General features: G+C 45.2%; 1 pseudogene across 1 annotated transcript in view; it reads left to right on the top strand.

Moving 5' to 3' along the window:
* Positions 1 to 21,752, top strand: part of LOC147665197 (NACHT, LRR and PYD domains-containing protein 12-like) — a 348,972-nt pseudogene that overhangs the window by 154,612 nt on the left and 172,608 nt on the right. The window contains exon 3 of the transcript XR_015305019.1: positions 4,656 to 4,766. The product of XR_015305019.1 is annotated as an NACHT, LRR and PYD domains-containing protein 12-like (transcript). The remainder of the gene's footprint in view (positions 1 to 4,655; positions 4,767 to 21,752) is intronic.

Below are 21,752 nucleotides of genomic sequence, written 5' to 3'. Positions count from 1 at the left end.
GTGGAGGAGGGCCTCGATCACCAACACTCAAGAGTGCAGGGGCAGGGGCACCTCACTTAATGGTGGAGCTGCGAGGGTGGGAGAGCAATTTCACTGACAATGAGTCAGTGGTCTTGGCACAATCTTATCGAGAAAAAAAGATAAATAAAGGCCATGGCAAAGAAGAGCTCCAATCTCCCCAAATCTATGACCTGAAGTAATGGCGGCAAGAAAGAACACATTCAGAGTCAAATATCGAAAAGATCCTGAGGGAAGGGGCTGAAAGAAGATTCTTGTAAAGCAGAGAGCACCAATGGGAGATCCCTTGAAGGAACAGGCGACTGAACCACAGGCCTTCTCAGATGAAAACTCTTTAAAAGCCTGCTACCTAAAGGGTCAAAAAGAGCCAAGGAAATGCCCGAATAGCCTTGATTGCTGCCCACTGACTCCTCAGAGTGGACACAGCCATGCCTAATAAAAATCCATCTCTTTGAATTTTGAGTACCTTACGCCCCTCACAAGGTATAGGGATGGACCTATCAGCAGCACATCACTCCATAATATTAGACCAATATCTTTGACAGACCTTGAGCGCACTTCCATTCCTAGAATTCTGAACTGAGGCTGCAATGTCAGAAGAACAGCCTGATGATTCCAATCCCCTCCTTTCCATTTCTAAACCCCAGAGAAAGACGGCGAAGGGTGAAATCTGCAAATTTCGGAAACTTCAGAGGCGACGGAACAATCAGAAACTCTTCTGAGAGGAAGGGTCCGTAGATAAATGAAGGTAGATGAGAGCACTCTGCCAGGCACACGTAATTAGGATAAAACAATGGTTGAAGAGTCTCGTGTTGTACCAATATCTGTGTTTATTCAAAGGTATTTAATGATGCAACAACGAAAAACAACCACCTGTGTCTAGAGGTTCAGTGAGATACTGATATGTACGTTGAGGGGCTCCAGGGGTGGATGAGGAGCTACAAGGGTCAGTGAGCCCTGTGGCTGGGATCCCAGTGAGATGCTGGTATCATAGCAGACCGTCTGCATGAGAAGGGCTCCTGAGGGGTGACAGAGAGACTATAAGGGTCAAAGAGCTCTGTGTCTGGGATCTCAGTGAGATGCTGGTATCATAGCAGACCGTCTGCATGAGAAGGGCTCCTGAGGGGTGACAGAGAGACTATAAGGGTCAAAGAGCTCTGTGTCTGGGATCTCAGTGAGATGCTGGTATCATAGCAGACCGTCTGCATGAGAAGGGCTACTGAGGGGTGACTGAGACTATAAGGGTCAGTGAGCTCTGTGTCTGGGATCCCAGTGAGATGCTGGTATCATAGCAGACCGTCTGCATGAGAAGGGCTCCTGAGGGGTGACAGAGAGACTATAAGGGTCAAAGAGCTCTGTGTCTGGGATCTCAGTGAGATGCTGGTATCATAGCAGACCGTCTGCATGAGAAGGGCTGCTGAGGGGTGACTGAGACTATAAGGGTCAAAGAGCTCTGTGTCTGGGATCTCAGTGAGATGCTGGTATCATAGCAGACCGTCTGCATGAGAAGGGCTGCTGAGGGGTGACTGATAGACATAAGGGTCATTGAGCTCTGTGCCTGGGATTTCAGTGAGATGCTGGTCTCATAGCAGATCGTCTGCATGAGAAGGGCTGCTGGGGGGTAACTGATAGACATAAGGGTCAGTGAGCTCTGTGTCTGGTATCTCAGTGAGATGCTGGTATCATAGCAGACCGTCTGCATGAGAAAGGCTGTTGAGGGGTGACTGAGAGACTATAAGGGTCAGTGAGCTCTGTGTCTGGGATCCCAGTGAGATGCTGGTTTCATAGCAGACCGTCTGCATGAAAAGGGCTACTGATCGGTGACTGATAGACATACGGGTGAGTGAGCTCTGTGTCTTGGATCTCAGTGAGATGCTGGTATCGTAGCAGACCGTCTGCATGAGAAGGGCTGCTGAGGGGTGACTGAGAGACTATAAGGGTCAGGGAGCTCTGTGTCTGGAATCTCAGTGAGATGCTGGTATCATAGCAGACCGTCTGCATGAGAAGGGCTGCTGAGGGGTGACTGAGAGACTATAAGGGTCAGTGAGCCCTGTGGCTGGGATCCCAGTGAGATGCTGGTATCATAGCAGACCGTCTGCATGAGAAGGGCTCCTGAGGGGTGACAGAGAGACTATAAGGGTCAAAGAGCTCTGTGTCTGGGATCTCAGTGAGATGCTGGTATCATAGCAGACCGTCTGCATGAGAAGGGCTGCTGAGGGGTGACTGATAGACATAAGGGTCATTGAGCTCTGTGCCTGGGATTTCAGTGAGATGCTGGTCTCATAGCAGATCGTCTGCATGAGAAGGGCTGCTGGGGGGTAACTGATAGACATAAGGGTCAGTGAGCTCTGTGTCTGGTATCTCAGTGAGATGCTGGTATCATAGCAGACCGTCTGCATGAGAAGGGCTGTTGAGGGGTGACTGAGAGACTATAAGGGTCAGTGAGCTCTGTGTCTGGGATCCCAGTGAGATGCTGGTTTCATAGCAGACACTCGGCATGAAAAGGGCTACTGATCGGTGACTGATAGACATACGGGTGAGTGAGCTCTGTGTCTTGGATCTCAGTGAGATGCTGGTATCGTAGCAGACCGTCTGCATGAGAAGGGCTGCTGAGGGGTGACTGAGAGACTATAAGGGTCAGGGAGCTCTGTGTCTGGAATCTCAGTGAAATGCTGGTATCATAGTAGATCGTCTGCATGAGAAGGGCTGCTGAGGGGTGACTGAGAGACTATAAGGGTCAGTGAGCTCTGTGTCCGGGATCTCAGTGAGATGCTGGTATCATAGCAGATCGTCTGCATGAGAAGGGCTGCTGAGGGGGGACTGAGAGACAATAAGGGTCAGCAAGCTCAGTGTATGGGATCTCAGTGAGATGCTGGTATCGTAGCAGACCGTCTGCATGAGAAGGGCTGCTGAGGGGTGACTGAGAGACTATAAGGGTCAGTGAGCTCTGTGTCTGGAATCTCAGTGAGATGCTGGTATCATAGCAGATCGTCTGCATGAGAAGGGCTGCTGAGAGGTGACTGAGAGACTATAAGGGTCAGTGAGCTCTGTGTCTGGGATCTCAGTGAGATGCTGGTATCATAGCAGATCGTCTGCATGAGAAGGGCTGCTGAGGGGCGACTGAGAGACAATAAGGGTCAGTGAGCTCAGTGTATGGGATCTCAATCAGATGCTGGTATCATAGCAGACCGTCTGCATGAGAAGGGCTGCTGAGGGGTGACTTAGAGACTATAAGGGCCAGTGAGCTCTGCATCTGGTATCACAGTGAGATGCTGGTCTCATAGGAGACCGTCTGCATGAGAAGGGCTGCTAAGGGGTGACTGAGAGACATAAGGGTCAGGGAGCACTGTGTCCGGGATCCCAGCGAGATGCTGGTCTCATAGCAGACTGTCTGCATGAGAAGGGCTGCTGAGGGGTGACTGAGAGACAATAAGGGTCAGCAAGCTCAGTGTATGGGATCTCAGTGAGATGCTGGTATCGTAGCAGACCGTCTGCATGAGAAGGGCTGCTGAGAGGTGACTGAGAGACTATAAGGGTCAGTGAGCTCTGTGTCTGGGATCTCAGTGAGATGCTGGTATCATAGCAGATCGTCTGCATGAGAAGGGCTGCTGAGGGGCGACTGAGAGACAATAAGGGTCAGTGAGCTCAGTGTATGGGATCTCAATCAGATGCTGGTATCGTAGCAGACCGTCTGCATGAGAAGGGCTGCTGAGGGGTGACTTAGAGACTATAAGGGCCAGTGAGCTCTGCGTCTGGTATCACAGTGAGATGCTGGTCTCATAGGAGACCGTCTGCATGAGAAGGGCTGCTAAGGGGTGACTGAGAGACATAAGGGTCAGGGAGCTCTGTGTCCGGGATCCCAGCGAGATGCTGGTCTCATAGCAGACTGTCTGCATGAGAAGGGCTGCTGAGGGGCGACTGAGAGACTATAAGGGTCAGGGAGCTCTGTGTTTGGGATCGCGGCAGACCGACGGGATGATAAGGCTACTGAGCAGCAACTGAGGTGATGTAAGAGTGGGTGAGTTCTGTGTCTGGTATCTCAAGGAGCCATCAGTGTCATGGTAGACTGACTGGATGAGAACAGTGACTAAGGATCTGTAAGGTTCAGAAGAAGGAAGTCTTCTCGGTGCTAGAGAAGAGGGTCTTGTTTGTAGTGCTCTTCTGAATCTTTCAATGAGCAGCTGTTGACCCGTAAAGGCTGTGATAGTCCCAACTAACTGCCTAATTGTTATCTTCCCATTATCTACCTATGATCTACTCGCTCGTGTACCGGGGATTGTGCTTGTGAACGGTCTGCAGAAGACGTCAGACGATCCACAGTGATCCTTCTATAGGTTTGGCTTTACAGACTGATCTACAAAACAATCATTATTAATTACATTTAGTTAGAACAGATTTAGTTTACATCATGTAATTGCTACACGTGTTCATTCATCAACTTGCACAACTTGTAGTGAAGTTTTCTAGTTTGCAACGTTCTCTCCGGTGCTGCTTTCGCAACAAAGAGTCAGTAAGAATGTATTGCCTCTCAGCTCTCAGCTCCCAGAGGTTTCGTGAAGAAGTCCTTTTCAATGACTGATTTTGTTTTTGTGGATATTCTGCTGAATACATGTGTACCCTCTTCCTTTTCTTTACAGGAACTCCTGATGTTGACCAAAGGATCTGGAATCGGACACTGGACCGGAGACTGAAAACGAAGAATCAATTAGTCTCTCGAACAAGGTGGTGCTGCTGCTGGATGATGTCAGGTGAGTGAGTGATAGTTTTGCCTCAGCAGACCGACAGGCAGAGAAGGATTAGATTGGGTTATTGGTTAAGAGGGGTGATACCCTATTGAAGCAACCACAATCATTGTCAGGGTGAACCACAAAAAGGCACTAAAGCAGGTGTATCCAACCAGCTGATCGGGAGCTGCCTGTAGCTCCCAGACACCATAAGACTAGCTCACAGCCTGGAGTTCATTTTAGATAACCAAAAGGCCAACCTTTTCTCTTAAAATTAAGTGAAGTCTTTGTGTATTGTACATCATTACCCTTAGGCTGCAGACAGCAGGGCCTGATAATGAGCAGTGATGGGGTCGCATTTACGACTCAGGCTGGGGCACAGAGGTGCAGAACTGGGGCACTGAAGTATTTAACAGTTAGATAAAATCTCTTGGCCCACTCAGTATTTGAGCAGTGAACACAATGATGTTTCTGAATGCTTTTTAATCGGATAAAATTAAAAAGAAAATGTACATTCATGATTAAGTTAGTTCTTCATTTTAATTTTCTCCCATTTCAAAGTGTCAAATTAACAAACAGCAGGCCGCTTACTCCCAGTGGCCAGTAGAGACTGTGCCATAAGAATGTCAGAAAAATAAAGCCAATTTTAAAATGAGAGAAACTAAAAGTGCAGACAAATGTTCCAAATTATGAACATTTTTGCAGAACATTTTTCTACACTTTAAATGTCTCTCATTTAAAAATATTGTATGTTTGTGTTATACATGTGAAAGTATAACCTCATAATTATACGGGGTGCGCACCGTTTTTAATTTTCGATTTCTCCTCTTTTATAATCCATTTTCTGTGTTGCGTGCTCACTGGTGACGTGCCTCGCCCTAACTGCACGTATCATACGAAACAGCATCTTATTGGGGCGACCTTCCGCCTCAAGCCCAATGGCACAGCCCATATTGACTCTGCATTTGCTTCCTTTCACTTTTATTCTCCATTTTACTCAATTTCATGCAATTATTCATCCAATCTTCCCTTTGAACCTAATCCAAACCGCATGCAGGGTGATGCAATTTTCCCAGGTTTCTCATGTAACATATGGGTTAATGGAATAATAATGCATATTTTATTGTCACTTTCAGTTACTCCTGATGAAGGGCCTTAGTAGCCAGAAATGCATTGGGTTCTAATAAAAATTGCTGTTGATGAACAATGCGATTGTACGTGTTCTTGAAGTGAGGTCCGGATGGGCACCTCTTGAACATGAGAAACCTGGGAAAATTGCATCACCCTGCATGTGGTTTGCATTAGGTTCAAACGGAAGATTGGATGAATAATTGGATGAAATTGAGTAAAATGGAGAATAAAAGTGAAAGGTAGCAAATGCAGAGGCAATATGGGCTGTGCCATTGGGCTTGGGGCAGAAGGTCGCCCCAATAAGATACATGTAACGGTGCCACATACGGCGAAAGGTATGTCCTGTGCGGCACGTACATATGGCACAGTCCCTCAGTTACCCATACAAATATATACCATTGATATGCACACATGGTCATACATCTCCAAAGACCATGCTCTCACTAACACATGAGGCAGCCCTGTAATAGTGCACTTGGACAAAGTATTTTGTTTAAACCCTAGTATCTGGCTCTATAGGCATTTAGTTAAAAGGCAATGAAGCTGGGCGTGGGGTGTCTGGTAGCATTGCGTTACTTGTTTAGCTTTCAGTAGCTCATGATGATTTTCACTGATCAGAAATAGCTCTCACTACAGGAAACGTTTCAGACCCCAGAACTAAAATATGCTGTGCTTAACCCTTTAGTATGTTGGCACAAAAGCAGATAGACTTTTTAAAAAAAAAAATTGTTTATTGGCATTTAAAGTGTTTTCAAGCGTCTAATTTAAGTTGGTTTACAACAATATGTACCATGCAAATGTATTTTTGTTGCAACAATAACATCAAAGAGTAAACTAGGAAGCACAACACTATCTTTGCATTAATACAGTAGGCAGCATAACATTACCAAGGACCCACTTAATAGCATCTTTAAACCATCCAACTAGCAAGAGCATGTGGTATGACACATTTACCTTATCACAAGTCTATTAACTGGTGAATCTGGGATTCAGTATTCAATATTACACTATTCCTTTCAGTGCTGATCACAGATGTGAGGGGGGTGACTGTGGTGGAACTTGATTGTTATTGTATGTCGCAAACCAGGTTGGAAATGGTTCCCAAATGTCTTTGGTTTGGAATGCGATGGGTATCAGTTCCCAAAATGTACTCAGTTGTTCTTGGCAGATTGTAGTATGTACTGCCCAACTCTTAATGGTAGGGGCAGTTGATTGACCCTCGTGTATAACTATTTTATGCTTCGCCATGAGGCACAGCATGGCTAAAAGTTGTGTACTTGCCGTAGGGGCATCTTTAACATATCCCATTATTCCCATTAAAGACATAGGTTCAATATTACCCCCTTGAATTATGCTAATCGCCTAAAATATCTCGTCCCAGTATTGGGCTATTTTCGGGCAGCACCAGGCTACGTGTAGAAAGGAGGCCTGCTGTGCACTGCATCTCCAGCAATTTGCCTCCGGTCGGAGCCCCAGCTGCGATGCAACTGAATAGGGGTTCTGTACACTCTATTTCAAAATGTAGAGGCATGTTATCAAGCACGATTCAGAAAAGGGGGTGGTGATGAACAGAGTGTCTGAATTAAGCAGACCACTCTTACCCAGTCCAAAGATCAGGGCTTGATCCATCACCGTTATTTATCTCACTGCACCATCCCAGCTCAGAACCTGGCTATATGCAAATCAGTCTGTCCCTGGCCCAGTGAATCATGGGAACAGGGCAGACTAAACTACCAAGCCAATTCTTCACCAGAAAGGAGACAAGCTACCGGGGACCGGTTTCTGGCATTTCAGCCGTCTTCGGCCCGGCTTGCTTGAATCCTGATGGTGCAGTGAGAAAGGGACTCATGTCTGAGTATACCCTGCCACACCTATAGTCGCCAAAAACGATTCAGAAAAGAGGGTGGTGATGAACAGAGTGTCTGAATTAAGCAGACCACTCTTACCCAGTCCAAAGATCAGGGCTTGATCCATCACAGTTATTTATCTCACTGCACCATCCCAGCTCAGAACCTGGCTATATGCAAATCAGTCTGGCCCTGGCCCACTGCATCATGGGAACAGGGCAGACTAAACTACCAAGCCAATTCTTCACCAGAAAGGAGACAAGCTACCGGGGACCGGTTTCTGGCATTTCAGCCGTCTTCGGCCCGGCTTGCTTGAATCCTGATGGTGCAGTGAGAAAGGGACACATGTCTGAGTATACCCTGCCACACCTATAGTGGCCAAAAACGATTCAGAAAAGGGGGTGGTGATGAACGGAGTGTCTGAATTAATGCCGACCACTCTTACCCTGTCCAAAGATCAGGGCTTGATCCATCACGGTTATTTATCTCACTGCACCATCCCAGCTCAGAACCTGGCTATATGCAAATCAGTCTGTCCCTGGCCCAGTGCATCATGGGAACAGGGCAGACTAAACTACCAAGCCAATTCTTCACCAGAAAGGAGACAAGCTACCGGGGACCGGTTTCTGGCATTTCAGCCGTCTTCGGCCCGGCTTGCTTGAATCCTGGTGGTGCAGTGAGAAAGGGACTCATGTCTGAGTATACCCTGCCACACCTATAGTGGCCAAAAACGATTCAGAAAAGGGGGTGGTGATGAACAGAGTGTCTGAATTAAGCAGACCACTCTTACCCAGTCCAAAGATCAGGGCTTGATCCATCACCGTTATTTATCTCACTGCACCATCCCAGCTCAGAACCTGGCTATATTCAAATCAGTCTGTCCCTGGCCCAGTGCATCATGGGAACAGGGCAGACTAAACTACCAAGCCAATTCTTCACCAGAAAGGAGACAAGCTACCGGGGACCGGTTTCTGGCATTTCAGCCGTCTTCGGCCCGGCTTGCTTGAATCCTGATGGTGCAGTGAGAAAGGGACACACGTCTGAGTATACCCTGCCACACCTATAGTGGCCAAAAACGATTCAGAAAAGGGGGTGGTGATGAACGGAGTGTCTGAATTAATGCCGACCACTCTTACCCTGTCCAAAGATCAGGGCTTGATCCATCACGGTTATTTATCTCACTGCACCATCCCAGCTCAGAACCTGGCTATATGCAAATCAGTCTGTCCCTGGCCCAGTGCATCATGGGAACAGGGCAGACTAAACTACCAAGCCAATTCTTCACCAGAAAGGAGACAAGCTACCGGGGACCGGTTTCTGGCATTTCAGCCGTCTTCGGCCTGGCTTGCTTGAATCCTGATGGTGCAGTGAGAAAGGGATTCATGTCTGAGTATACCCTGCCACACCTATAGTGGCCAAAAACGATTCAGAAAAGGGGGTGGTGATGAACAGAGTGTCTGAATTAAGCAGACCACTCTTACCCAGTCCAAAGATCAGGGCTTGATCCATCACCGTTATTTATCTCACTGCACCATCCCAGCTCAGAACCTGGCTATATTCAAATCAGTCTGTCCCTGGCCCAGTACATCATGGGAACAGGGCAGACTAAACTACCAAGCCAATTCTTCACCAGAAAGGAGACAAGCTACCGGGGACCGGTTTCTGGCATTTCAGCCGTCTTCGGCCCGGCTTGCTTGAATCCGGATGGTGCAGTGAGAAAGGGACTCATGTCTGAGTATACCCTGCCACACCTATAGTGGCCAAAAACGATTCAGAAAAGGGGGTGGTGATGAACAGAGTGTCTGAATTAAGCAGACCACTCTTACCCAGTCCAAAGATCAGGGCTTGATCCATCACCGTTATTTATCTCACTGCACCATCCCAGCTCAGAACCTGGCTATATGCAAATCAGTCTGGCCCTGGCCCACTGCATCATGGGAACAGGGCAGACTAAACTACCAAGCCAATTCTTCACCAGAAAGGAGACAAGCTACCGGGGACCGGTTTCTGGCATTTCAGCCGTCTTCGGCCCGGCTTGCTTGAATCCTGATGGTGCAGTGAGAAAGGGACACATGTCTGAGTATACCCTGCCACACCTATAGTGGCCAAAAACGATTCAGAAAAGGGGGTGGTGATGAACGGAGTGTCTGAATTAATGCCGACCACTCTTACCCTGTCCAAAGATCAGGGCTTGATCCATCACGGTTATTTATCTCACTGCACCATCCCAGCTCAGAACCTGGCTATATGCAAACCAGTCTGTCCCTGGCCCAGTGCATCATGGGAACAGGGCAGACTAAACTACCAAGCCAATTCTTCACCAGAAAGGAGACAAGCTACCGGGGACCGGTTTCTGGCATTTCAGCCGTCTTCGGCCCGGCTTGCTTGAATCCTGATGGTGCAGTGAGAAAGGGACTCATGTCTGAGTATACCCTGCCACACCTATAGTGGCCAAAAACGATTCAGAAAAGGGGGTGGTGATGAACAGAGTGTCTGAATTAAGCAGACCACTCTTACCCAGTCCAAAGATCAGGGCTTGATCCATCACCGTTATTTATCTCACTGCACCATCCCAGCTCAGAACCTGGCTATATTCAAATCAGTCTGTCCCTGGCCCAGTGCATCATGGGAACAGGGCAGACTAAACTACCAAGCCAATTCTTCACCAGAAAGGAGACAAGCTACCGGGGACCGGTTTCTGGCATTTCAGCCGTCTTCGGCCCGGCTTGCTTGAATCCTGATGGTGCAGTGAGAAAGGGACACACGTCTGAGTATACCCTGCCACACCTATAGTGGCCAAAAACGATTCAGAAAAGGGGGTGGTGATGAACGGAGTGTCTGAATTAATGCCGACCACTCTTACCCTGTCCAAAGATCAGGGCTTGATCCATCACGGTTATTTATCTCACTGCACCATCCCAGCTCAGAACCTGGCTATATGCAAATCAGTCTGTCCCTGGCCCAGTGCATCATGGGAACAGGGCAGACTAAACTACCAAGCCAATTCTTCACCAGAAAGGAGACAAGCTACCGGGGACCGGTTTCTGGCATTTCAGCTGTCTTCGGCCTGGCTTGCTTGAATCCTGATGGTGCAGTGAGAAAGGGATTCATGTCTGAGTATACCCTGCCACACCTATAGTGGCCAAAAACGATTCAGAAAAGGGGGTGGTGATGAACAGAGTGTCTGAATTAAGCAGACCACTCTTACCCAGTCCAAAGATCAGGGCTTGATCCATCACCGTTATTTATCTCACTGCACCATCCCAGCTCAGAACCTGGCTATATTCAAATCAGTCTGTCCCTGGCCCAGTACATCATGGGAACAGGGCAGACTAAACTACCAAGCCAATTCTTCACCAGAAAGGAGACAAGCTACCGGGGACCGGTTTCTGGCATTTCAGCCGTCTTCGGCCCGGCTTGCTTGAATCCGGATGGTGCAGTGAGAAAGGGACTCATGTCTGAGTATACCCTGCCACACCTATAGTGGCCAAAAACGATTCAGATAAGGGGGTGGTGATGAACAGAGTGTCTGAATTAAGCAGACCACTCTTACCCAGTCCAAAGATCAGGGCTTGATCCATCACCGTTATTTATCTCACTGCACCATCCCAGCTCAGAACCTGGCTATATGCAAATCAGTCTGTCCCTGGCCCAGTGCATCATGGGAGCTGGGCAGACTAAACTACCAAGCCAAATCTTCACCAGAAAGGAGACAAGCTACCGGGAACCAGTTTCTGGCATTTCAGCCGTCTTCCGCCCGGCTTGCTTGAATCCTGATGGTGCAGTGGGAAAGGAACTCATGTCTGAGTATACCCTGCCACACCTATAGTGGCCAAAAACGATTCAAAAAAGGGGGTGGTGATGAACAGAGTGTCTGAATTAAGCAGACCACTCTTACCCAGTCCAAAGATCAGGGCTTGATCCATCACCGTTATTTATCTCACTGCACCATCCCAGCTCAGAACCTGGCTATATTCAAATCAGTCTGTCCCTGGCCCAGTGCATCATGGGAACAGGGCAGACTAAAATACCAAGCCAATTCTTCACCAGAAAGGAGACAAGCTACCGGGGACCGGTTTCTGGCATTTCAGCCGTCTTCGGCCCGGCTTTCTTGAATCCTGATGGTGCAGTGAGAAAGGGACTCATGTCTGAGTATACACTGCCACACCTATAGTGGCCAAAAACGATTCAGAAAAGGGGGTGGTGATGAACAGAGTGTCTGAATCATTTTGTCTACCATAAGCATGGAAGGGTATACTCAGATGTGAGTCCCTTGCTCATTGCACCATCAGGATTCAAGCAAGCCGGGCCGACGACGGCTGGAATGCCAGAAACCGGTCCCCGGAAGCTTGTTTCCTTCCCAGTATAAGAATTGGCTTGGTAGTTTGGTTTGCCCAGTTCCCATCATGCACTGGGACAGGAACAGACTAATTTGCATGTAGCCAGGTTCTGAGCTGGGATGGTGCAGTGAGCTAAAAAACAGTGATGGATCAAGCCCTGATCTTTGGACTGGGTAAGAGTGGTCTGCTTAATTCAGACTCTCTGTTCATCACCACCCCCTTTTCTGAATCATTTTGTCCACCATAAGCGTGGAAGGGTATACTCAGATGTGAGTCCCTTGCTCATTGCACCATCAGGATTCAAGCAAGCCGGGCCGACGACGGCTGGAATGCCAGAAACCGGTCCCCGGAAGCTTGTTTCCTTCCCAGTATAAGAATTGGCTTGGTAGTTTGGTTTGCCCTGTTCCCATCATGCACTGGGACAGGAACAGACTAATTTGCATGTAGCCACGTTCTGAGCTGGGATGGTGCAGTGAGCTAAAAAACTGTGATGGATCAAGCCCTGATCTTTGGACTGGGTAAGAGTGGTCTGCTTAATTCAGACACTCTGTTCATCACCACCCCCTTTTCTGAATCATTTTGTCCACCATAAGCGTGGAAGGGTATACTCAGATGTGAGTCCCTTGCTCATTGCACCATCAGGATTCAAGCAAGCCGGGCCGACGATGGCTGGAATGCCAGAAACCGGTCCCAGGAAGCTTATTTCCTTCCCAGTATAAGAATTGGCTTGGTAGTTTGGTTTGCCCTGTTCCCATCATGCACTGGGACAGGAACAGACTAATTTGCATGTTGCCAGGTTCTGAGCTTGGATGGTGCAGTGAGCTAAAAAACGGTGATGGATCAAGCCCTGATCTTTGGACTGGGTAAGAGTGGTCTGCTTAACTCAGACACTCTGTTCAGGATTGGTGTCACTACAACGCATGCTTTTACATCGCATGCCTTTACAACGCGGTTTTTACCACGCAGTCCATTACAACGCATAATGCTTTTAGGCGCTGGATAGTGAAATATTTAATTTACTATTCCAACTGCAGTCCCCGTGGATAGCAGGGAAGGTGTTGGATAGTAAATTAAATATATTCCCTATCCCAGAGCGCCCCCCAGCGCAATGCGTTGTAATGGTTTGCGTTGTAATGGTTGCGATGTAATGGTAGTGCATTGTAAAAAATGCGTTGTAAGTGATGTTCCCCCTCTGTTCATCACCACCCCCTTTTCTGAATCATTTTGTCCACCATAAGCGTGGAAGGGTATACTCAGATGTGAGTCCCTTGCTCATTGCACCATCAGGATTCAAGCAAGCCGGGCCGACGACGGCTGGAATGCCAGAAACCGGTCCCCGGAAGCTTGTTTCCTTCCCAGTATAAGAAATGGCTTGGTAGTTTGGTTTGCCCTGTTCCCATCATGCACTGGGACAGGAACAGACTAATTTGCATGTAGCCAGGTTCTGAGCTGGGATGGTGCAGTGAGCTAAAAAACGGTGATGGATCAAGCCCTGATCTTTGGACTGGGTAAAAGTGGTCTGCTTAATTCAGACACTCTGTTCATCACCACCCCCTTTTCTGAATCATTTTGTCCACCATAAGCGTGGAAGGGTATACTCAGATGTGAGTCCCTTGCTCATTGCACCATCAGGATTCAAGCAAGCCGGGCCGACGACGGCTGGAATGCCAGAAACCGGTCCCCGGAAGCTTGTTTCCTTCCCAGTATAAGAATTGGCTTGGTAGTTTGGTTTGCCCTGTTCCCATCATGCACTGGGACAGGAACAGACTAATTTGCATGTAGCCAGGTTCTGAGCTGGGATGGTGCAGTGAGCTAAAAAACGGTGATGGATCAAGCTCTGATCTTTGGACTGGGTAAGAGTGGTCTGCTTAATTCAGACACTCTGTTCATCACCACCCCCTTTTCTGAATCATTTTGTCCACCATAAGCGTGGAAGGGTATACTCAGATGTGAGTCCCTTGCTCATTGCACCATCAGGATTCAAGCAAGCCGGGCCGACGACGGCTGGAATGCCAGAAACCGGTCCCCGGAAGCTTGTTTCCTTCCCAGTATAAGAATTGGCTTGGTAGTTTGGTTTGCCCTGTTCCCATCATGCACTGGCACAGGAACAGACTAATTTGCATGTAGCCAGGTTCTGAGCTGGGATGGTGCAGTGAGCTAAAAAACGGTGATGGATCAAGCCCTGATCTTTGGACTGGGTAAGAGTGGTCTGCTTAATTCAGACACTCTGTTCATCACCACCCCCTTTTCTGAATCATTTTGTCCACCATAAGCGTGGAAGGGTGTACTCAGATGTGAGTCCCTTGCTCATTGCACCATCAGGATTCAAGCAAGCCGGGCTGACGACGGCTGGAATGCCAGAAACCGGTCCCCGGAAGCTTGTTTCCTTCCCAGTATAAGAATTGGCTTGGTAGTTTGGTTTGCCCTATTCCCATCATGCACTGGGACAGGAACAGACTAATTTGCATGTAGCCAGGTTCTGAGCTGGGATGGTGCAGTGAGCTAAAAAACGGTGATGGATCAAGCCCTGATCTTTGGACTGGGTAAGGGTGGTCTGCTTAATTCAGACACTCTGTTCATCACCACCCCCCTTTTCTGAATCATGTTATCAAGCACGGCATTAAAATTATTGCCGCTTCAGCGGCAGGAAACTGCTGCTAAAGCAGCGATAATGGGCTTGATAATATGCCCTTGAGAATTCCAATAGAAGCCCAGGTTGACACCAGCACATGGGGTTCTATTGGAATTCTCAAGGGCATACTATCAAGCACATTATTGCCGTTTCTTGATATTATGCCCCGTAAAGTGGATTAGTCTTAGTTTGTAGTTGGGTGAGAGAGCTTCTAGTTGGCCACAGCGAAAGTTCCATTGGGCTTCAGTAATGGGTGTCTTGAGCTCTGAGTTCCAACCCTCAATCAAGTTAACCTTCATTGCTGGGCCTGACCTTTGCATAGCGTTATACAAACTAGTGATAAGCCTGCGTGGAGAATCATCTAGCAGCATTTGTTCAAGGGGTGCCAAAATGAGTGTAGGATTCGGGAACGTACTATGGAGATTACGGCACCTACCTCTCAAGCTATCATAGAATAATAAGTCGTAGAGTCTGTAGGTCATATCTGGACTAGGAGGCAGAAGTGCAAGGAAAGTGTCTCCTGGGCAGAGGTATTTAATCCTAGTTTGAGGGCTCTCCCGATGTTGCCTCTGTCTTCAAACAAGGGTAACTGGATTACGTGGAAGAGGAATAGAGGGGGCATTTAAAATTGGGTGTCTCACTCTGATGCGTAACCTGTCCCATGCCCAGTGAAGTGTTTCATTTGTATTTATTTTCCTGGCACTACACCCGGGTGTGGTAGAATAGAAATGTAACATTGTAATTTTATTTGTGTTTTACCCAATATTGTGTTAGCATTTATATGGCTAATGCAGTATATCAGCATATTGTGTGTAGACGCAATCAGTAAATATAAATGTTGCGTTTGTTAGGTTGACATCTGTGCCACCATTTTAGCTCTCAAAGACGCCATTTTCTATTATAATCGAAACGGTTACTCGCTCATTTACGAGAAATGGTCCTTGGTAAGTTTTGTTTCATTAATGCTGAAACTTGCTCATTAATGCATGCCTTTTCTGTTAGAGGCCTTCTCCCACCTGTCTAAAAGGGAGTATAGGGCATACGACCTTGTATAGTAGATAGCTTATACCAGGCTGCGAATCAAGACGTATGTTCTGTGCCCCCATTGCCTTACGACAGTTACCAGTACTTTTCCATAATAGGCGGGTCTTTGTTGGCTCCACAACCTACATAATCTAACTTTATTCTTGTTAGAGGCAGTTCCTCGTCAGCCATCATAAGTGGCTGGTCAGAATAGAGGAGGTCGAGAGTGACCCAGTGCCCCTAGTTGGGTGTCTTCCTTCAGGTGTTTGATACACAGCCATCACTAAGGATCTGGGAACATCTCTGTCAGCTTCAACTGCCACGTGGGGCTAGAATGGCATAGGATGCAAGCAATGGTGCAGAAACTGTGCCTGGGCACAGTATGCATATAGCGAAATATCTGGCGTGCCCATCCCACCCTGCGAAAGTGAGCATCTCCCATGAGACACAAGCCTGCTTGCCCGCCGATACCAAAGTGATAATCATTTATCACAATCTCTTAAGGAAGGCTTTGTTTAAAGGCAGTGGAAGGTTAACAAATAGATATAAAAATTTCGGGAGGACAACCATTTTGGCTGTAGCAATTCTTCCAGCTAGGGATATAGGGAGTTTAGCCCCAATGTTTATTTTCCCTTCTAACCAGGTGACCGTCCGCCGGTAGTTCATGTCCTAAAGTTCCTGTATGTCCCGGCTCAACCATGTTCTCAGGTATTTGCCAGGGCAGCTAGCCCAAGCTATCGGATATTCTACGTCAAATGGATAAGTCGAGTCAGTGAGGGGGAACAGTGTGGATTTAGCCCAATTAATGTATATGCCTGATAGACCCCCGAATCTGTTCAGTTCGCAGAGCACTGGATTCAAATTCTTATCGGGTTTTTTGATGAACAGCGTAATATCATTTGCATATAACAATATTATTAAATCTTGTGCAGAGAATTCCAACGCCCTCACATTGTGATCCTGCCTGATTCGAGTGGCAACCGGCTCCATGGCTATGGCAAAGAGGAGGGGTGACAAGGGGCACCCCTGTCTGCTGCCTCGGGTAATGTCAAAGGAGGTCGAGAGTAAGCCATTTGCACGTAAACTTGTTGTTGGCTGAGAATAAAACAGCATAAATTGCTTAATGAAGAGTGGGCTTAATCTCAGTCTGCCAAGCACTGTGAACAGATATTGCCATTCCAGCTAATCAAACGCCTTAGTGGCGTCCAATAAAGCCAACAGTGCTGGCATCTGAGGCTCGAGGGAGTGTAGCACCGAAAAGAAGGTGCAAACATTGTGGGCCGTAGATCTTCCAGGTATAAACCCTGATTGGTCTGTCTGGCAATTAGAGGGACTATGGGTTGTACTCTATTAGCTAACAATTATTTTCTATGTTAATAAGAGAGATGGGTCTATATGAATCACTTTTCTTAGGTGCTTTCCCAGGCATGAGGAGAGTTAGTATTACCATTTCCCCAGTAGAAGAGGGGAGTATTCAGTTTTGCAAAGATTCTTGGTACATATTCATGAGGCGGGGGCGAGAATAGTTGCATAGCATTTATATATTGACGTTGATAGTCCATCTATGCTTGGAGCTTTGTCACTGGGAAGAGTATTTATGACCTGGATGACATACTCCTTGTTGAATGGTTCATCATGCTATTCCCTATGCGCCCTGCTTAGCCATAGTAGTTCCAAAGACTCTAAGGGGCATATCCACAAGAAAGTGCTGCACCGCTGCACCGCAAGCCCTTTTGCTGCACCACGCTGCAGCACTTTCAGAGCACAGAAATGTGACATATCTACAACGATATGTCGCATTCCTGTTCTCTCCCCAGCGCTGGTGAAAAAACAGCAGCCATGCGCCGGCGCAGGCACCCTTGCACCATGGTGCAAGGATGCCTGTGATGCAGCGGTTCTCCGGAAATAGTTTCTAAAACCATGACACCTTTCCCTGAAGTACAAATTCATACATACACTCGACAGTGAGGCCCATGACACCGCGAGTCACTCACAAAATACTTACACCCTACTTCATGGATCGGTGAGAATCAAAGGAGAGCTGCTGTATCATAGCAGGATGTCTAAAACTATAACTGAATATTTACGCTATTTACGCCTGCTGTTTAAATGAGTATACCATTGTTTTCATTAACAAAGCATTTATTCACTTTATTAATTTCTTTATTCAAAAACGACATTAAAATGAAAATAAGGATTTTATTTCAAAACAGTTAAATTTGTTTATTTTAGAAAATTCAAAAATAGACTTTTATTTAGATTTCAAAAATGCAAGTATTTTAGCAAAAGACCGATTGTTCCCAAAATTCATCATTTCTCCTAAATTCCCTAACTAATAACCTCACCTAAAGTTCAGATCTCATTCTAAAGTAATAAGAAAATTATTCAAAGTCTTACATCTCAGGAAAAATCAGCATACGGACAGCATCTCTGGAGGAAATCGAAAAGGAGGTTTTTTTTCACTAAAACCAGCACTTTTTATACCTTTTTCACTAGCTCTATCTATCTAAAAAGTAACTTTTCGCATAAATTCGAGTTCTGATTGGACAATTTCGGGTGGATGAGCATCACCTCATCATTACAATATTTGTTCCTCTTCCGTCAGCTAGGTTTTTAAATGGGTCATTGTTTTGGGCCATGTACGGCCTAGTCCTGTTCTCAACTAGCAACTTCTCAAGATTTTCACAGGTTCAGTACCATTGTGCTCATCCTTTTTTTGGCAGCCACCTAGACTTCCAGGCTACATCGTCCTTGAACTTGCATTCACTCCAGGCACAAGCAGCTCGCATTTGAATTCGGACTTGAGCTTGCGCAAGCTCAGTTCATTTTATATTCGCAGTTTAATAAGTCAGCCATCTTTTTCCAGGCCTCACAGGCCAGAATGGGAACTATCATAGAATCAAACACAAACGAGCATTAATTTTAGAATTTTAACCCTTCTGTTTACCTCCCCCTTACTAATGTTTTCCCTCTCAGTAGTTACCTAGCAGATAAACAACATTTTAGGAGAAATATAATCACCTATTTCCACGTTTTACCACAAAATACGCAAACAAAAGCACATTTATGCCGCATTCCGTTATCTCAAAAGCTGGTTATTAGTTTATGACATGACAGAATCACATAATTAGTTATATTATGATTGCAACATAAGCAAAATAATTCCCACGTGTATTCGTGCAGGTGCAATTATTATTCCAAGTTGATTAATTACACATATCACTCCATTAGTTCAAGTTATGGTTATAGAAGTGTGATTTTGCAAGGGGTACACACAATTTTGTTTCTCCACCTTGCTCCATCAACTCCCCCCTTTGGTGATTTATCACAAAAAATTTCTTAAAATTTAGTAAATTATATCAGAACATGTTTCAAATTCTTCAGGTTAGTATATATTTATACTTTAGTATCTTTTTTTTCTGGTTTCTTTAAAAATCTTTTCTCGGAACTCCTCCATTTCTATATCACCTTTTTCTCTTTCTCTTTCTCGTTTTTCTTGAATTATCTTCTTTAATGGCTTTCTAACATGCCTTCTTTTTCTGTTTATGCAACATAATCTTATCATTAGAATCACTAATACTATTACTGTTACTGGAATTAGTATTTTACCTATAATTGAACTACCTATTTCTTGAAACCAATGTTTAACTGCTGTAAAACTGTTACCAAGTCCTTCAAGAATCCCATCAACCTCCATCGGTTCAATTTCTCTATGCAACTCTGTAATATTTGTAATGTACTTTTCAACTTTTTGACTTTTATCTGGAATGTAGGTGCAGCAGTGCTGTACCTTCAAAATTCCACAAACTCCTCCTTCTTTTGCTAATATTATGTCAAGAGCAAGACGATTTTGCATTACCATAGTTCTCTTAGCAATCATTTCAGTATTTACCATTAAGAATCCACCTGCTGTGTCTGTTGATAAACGATCTACTATAGTTGACAATCTTCAAATTCGATTTGCATTGAAAGATATTCCCACTACTGGTAATAGTGCTCCAAAAACATCAACTATTATTTCTATGACACTTTCTCTTTTTCTACGACTCAAAGGTTTGCCTATCTCATGGATACCGTTAGTACCTCTATCTACATGAAAGATTTTAGGAAAGACCAAACCCACATAACATGTCCCGTGCCAGTGGTCAGGTAATCTATAATAAGCCTTATTCCCACAAACGAAATAAACACCGGGAAAAACTGGGTCTTTTCCCCCTTTAAATCCCCAGCCCCCTTGGATTCTATAGGTGTCTTTACATTGACTTGCTCCCACAAAATAATTGTCATACATAATGTTTTCTCTCCTAATTCAGAAGTTTCCTAACAATGGAGTGTCTATATTTATTTCTACATTCACATTTCTTTCATCAATATTCTCATCATTGAATGTCCAATACTTGGATTTCTCATACTTTTTCTTTTTGTTTATAGGCAATTCACCTTTCCTCAACCATATCTAAAAATGCTTTCTCTTCCACTCTCATTTTACATGTCAAATTATTTTTAAACGCATAGTCATGGTTCATCTATTTCTAAAAAGTATTCTCCCATAACTGTAGCAGGCTTTTTCTTATTCAGTGCCTTATCAATTTTCAATTTTGCAAGACTTCATCCGAATTGTAATAATGATATTCCAGTTTACCTGTTTGATAAAACAGGCTTGCAATCACACTACACGCGACTCCATATGTAAGTGGAAGATAATGATAGGTCACCCCCTCGGAAACAGATGCAGATAACGTTACAGACACATAACAGTCATTAGCATCCATTGTCCTGACATACTCAGACAATAAGTTTGAAAACTTATTTTTGGTGAAATCACTAATAGAACTATCCTGATGTATTTCTGGCCTATATACATGCTGCTTTTTAGGTTTTGACTCCACATTTTGTTCACCTAAACTCACATTATGTTTTAACTTCACTAAGTTATCCTGAAAATAAATGACAATAGCCAAAATGATCTATATCAATATTAGTAATCCAGTACATATTAGACATGATCTACACCATTTTCTAAAAATAGTACTTTTCATTTTATGATCATTGTTAACCTTTTTTTTTTTTTTACACAGCGAGTTTTGCTAACAGGTTTTCTTCGACCTTTCGTCACCTACAAGTTTTAATTTTCTAACAAGTTTTCTTCGACCTTATGTCACCTATTTTACTTTTCACTTACAATGCCTTCTCTTCTAACAGGATTTCAGGTTTTACCTTTACCTTATCTTTTTAATCAATTACCACTTTTCTCTGTTCTTCAGTTTCTTTACTAACTTTTCTCATTTGTCTTTGTGCAGTTCAGATTCTCTTGACTGCTGTTAACTTCGTCAATTGGAGGTAGTATTATGTAGGTCCATTCAGGTGATGTGTACTTCTGATTTGATCTTCTCACTCTTTTTGGCCTTTGGACAACTTCTATTCTTTTTTCTCAATGATTCTCTTTGACTGGTTCTTTCATTGACCTGTTCCTCTGGCTTTCTTTCTTTATTACTTAGTTTAAATCTCAGTCCATCATTTCCCTTAGGCCAATTATCTCCTTTGCAAAATCTTTTTGTTTTAAGCTCCGTGGTGTTATGTTGCACTCTCCAAGCCCTTTTTCTTGAGCTCTTTCTTAATGGAGTTTCATCTTCACTGTCGTCATTTTCACGTTCAGTGTCCTCAACAGTTTCATTTACAACAAATTTTACAACGTCTTTTTCTTTTTCAGAGTCAGTTTTCTCTTTTGACAGTTCTTTCACTCTGTTAGGAACATTTCCATCGCTGGTACTTGGAATCTCATCCTTATCATGAGTTTTTCCTTATTTTCCAGTGTCTGGATTTTTGTCCCTGCTTCCAAAGCTTTCAGACTGTTCTTCAGTATGTTCTTGATCACCAGTTTTATCTTTGCCTTGCTCAGTTTCCTTACTGATGTTATTCTCTACCAATTCTCGATCTTCAGATTGATCTTCAGAATTCGGTACTTTAATAATTTCTCCTTCTCCTTCAGACGCAGAGCTAGCATCTGATACTTCCAGATATCAACGTTCCTGTCGAT

This window comes from Lissotriton vulgaris, unplaced genomic scaffold (genome assembly GCF_964263255.1).
Source record: "Lissotriton vulgaris unplaced genomic scaffold, aLisVul1.2 SCAFFOLD_1298, whole genome shotgun sequence".
NCBI lineage: Eukaryota > Metazoa > Chordata > Amphibia > Caudata > Salamandridae > Lissotriton > Lissotriton vulgaris.
The sequence above is the reverse complement of the archived record's forward strand: the minus strand, read 5'-3'. Positions and strand labels throughout refer to the sequence as shown.